Genomic DNA, 3,134 nt, shown 5'->3' with positions numbered 1-3,134 from the left:
CAAACTCAGAGAGCACCAAGGACCACTAACTCCACTTTTGATGTTCATGTGAAATTTTCAAAATGCCATTCCCGGATATATTAGGAATGGAAACATGAAGCTCTTGCTTGCAAAAGTTATGGATGACTTATGATTCTTCAAGAAAACATGTAGGTAACATACCAATATGTTGCCCCAAAATTGCCAGAAGTTTTGCTATGAATGTCATATCCCTGAACAGCACTAGTAATGCCTCCTAATCAGTAGCGAGAAAATATCTTTCAAGCTTTCCTTGTGTAGAGAAGTAGAGAAGATATGGGACCTACAGTTCCTAGGGATTGATAAGGAGAAGCTGGAGAGAGCAAAGATAACTGAAGTATGAAGAAGTAACAGTGAAAAGAACCTAGAAATGAGTGAAGAATTTTTCGGTTTTTTTACTGTAATGGCTGATATATTTTCAGTCTCAGGAAACTACAGAGAATTGGGAGTATAGTGGCATCTTTTTTAACATGCTTTATTAAAAGACATAAATTTTTATGAACTGCTCACTTCATTCAATGCATACAGACTCCCTCTGATTTCTTTACCACCATAGATTAATACCATTCTCCTCCTACAATGTCTAAGTTACAGGTTTACTTGATTATTTAGACATTAATGAGCTGTGGTGGTGCAGTGGTTAGAATACAGAATTTCAGGCTAATTTTGCTGACTGCTGGCTGCCAGCAGTTTGACAGTTTGATTCTCACTGGTTCAAGGTTGACTCAGCCTTCCATCCTTCCGAAGTCGGTAAAATGAGGACCCAGATTGTTGGGGGCAATATGCTGACTCTGTAAACTGCTTAGAGAGGGCTGTAAAATATTGTGAAGTGGTATATAAGTCTAAGTGCTATTGCACTTAGAAAAGGGCTAGGCTGCATGAAATACTAATTAAATTTATACCCTGCTTTTTCTTCAGGAAGCCACTTTCTTCAAGGCATCATACATAATATTTCCTGTTTCCATCTTTCCAATAAAAAAGTCTGATTCTCTGATTCTCAGTCTCATGCTATGGATGGTCAAGAAAGGTAATTTAGGAATGATCCTTCCAACTTGTCCAATCCTGTGTTTTAACAAAATGTGTTTACTGTAAAAATCTATTTATTATGAACTTTTATTTAAGGCCCTTTTGCGTCTAGACAAAATTTTGAAAAATCTGAAAAATTCAAAAATTGCTTTTTCAATATTTAAGATAAATTTGTACTCTTTTTGTCATAATAATACATAATAAGAGAGATGTAAATAAAAGATAAGTTGACATTCTCTAGAAACTTGCTAAAAGGCACTAAGAGACAATAATGAAATGTAAATCCATTCATTTACTACTTATAATAACCTAAGACACTAGAAATTAATTTTAAAGAAACTAGAAAGAGGTCACTAATATATGTATCATTCATACATTAATTTTAAGGAAATCTGAATAAAAAGCTTTGGGATTATATTTTAATTGTTTAGGGAATTGGGATAAAATGCTGAGAATAAACAGCTGATCTAAGGAAAATAGACTAGACATGAAAATAATCAAATTAATCTGGTTGCAGTTATAAAATGCTCTGCCTGAACATCACATGAGTCAGAAAAGGGAAAAATGCAAAAACATTTTTAGGTTTCAGAGATGCTTAAGCAGCTGCTTGGGCATTTCAACCACTCCTACACAGGCAGTATGTATGTTGCTGACTAGTGGTAAGTCACTAATACTGAATCACATGAAGATATCACTGCATGAATAGAAACACCTTTTATAGACAAAATATCATTTTGTAATGACAGGATAACTCAAATAATCAAACATAATATAAACTTTCATTCTAATAATGATTTTTAAGTATAAACATGCTGGAAGAAAATGGTTTCTGTCAAGATAATAATTTAAGAGCAAACCAGCTTGTATAATGTGAGATGTATGATGTAATGATGGGAATGACTCAGCAGGGTCTATGTCCCTTTAAGAGCCAGCTGAGTCTGTGTCCCTTTAAGAGCCTTTGTATAAAAGGAAAGACTCCGCAGATGTGTGCTCTCTCTTCCGTTTCCCTGCTATAACTGCTGTGTGTTGGAGCCTGCTGTATTAACACGTGTATGTAAATTGTTTCTGGTGTATGATATTGTAGATAGTGTAAGATAAACCACCATTTAATATAGACCACTGTTTACTGTGTTTACTCCTGGGTTATCTCAGAGCAATAAGACAATGGTCTGACAGTTTTATTTAGCTACTGGAGATCAATCATAAGATCCCCTCATATATCCATTTCATAAGGTAGACTGTATGTTCCCTGTATTATTAAAGTGGAGCCACATCATTTACTAACATCAAATGTATTACTTTAGCTGCTTCTCCTATTCCCATCAACACCCCAAATTTTGTCCTCATGCTAATTCTTAAACAGGATAATATGTAAATTATCCACTCCATGCCTGGAGACAAACACAATAAATATTTGGATTACCTCAGTTTGGGACTGACCTGGATCAAGGGGAGGCATGAGGACTAGTGCTCAGGTAATGGTGGATGAAATATGCAAAGAGCAAGGGATTATGTGGATGGGACCTTAAAATGTCAAAGGGAAGAAGACTTAACAAGTATATGAGAATCTGAATGAGAATATATCTCATGAATAAAGCTGGACTTAATGAATGGTAAAATCACATTCTATTAATTGTGAAGATACTAAACATGCTATGTCTATATCTAAGAAATTTAGACTTTTAATTTCAAACTAGAAATATCATATCAAATACAAGGAAGAAATAATTGTGAATATTAATTAAAATCTGTTACAAAAATAGTCTTATGCTTAGATGATCTGTCAAGAAAAAATAATCTGCTTCAAATTTAGCCCAGCAGGACAATGTTTTTAATGATGGGCGTTACTTGAAATCAAATGGTATTGTTTGCAACAGCTCTCAACTCTGTTAAGATTTATAACTTGGTCTCTTTGAACATCAACTGAAAGTGCCTCTTGATTGCCCATCTCAGGGTGTCTAGTGAAATAACTGTAATATTAGAAATGTCCATTACCTTACAGTTCAAGTGTTTTTTAAATCTTACAGACATATTACTTACTTTTTGTCTGGTCTATAATTATATAGGAGCTGTCAGCCCTCATTCACCTC

Source organism: Protobothrops mucrosquamatus, unplaced genomic scaffold (genome assembly GCF_001527695.2).
Source record: "Protobothrops mucrosquamatus isolate PMUCROS unplaced genomic scaffold, P.Mucros_1.0 scaffold516, whole genome shotgun sequence".
NCBI classification, from domain to species: domain Eukaryota; kingdom Metazoa; phylum Chordata; class Lepidosauria; order Squamata; family Viperidae; genus Protobothrops; species Protobothrops mucrosquamatus.
Note: the sequence above shows the minus strand (reverse complement) of the source record.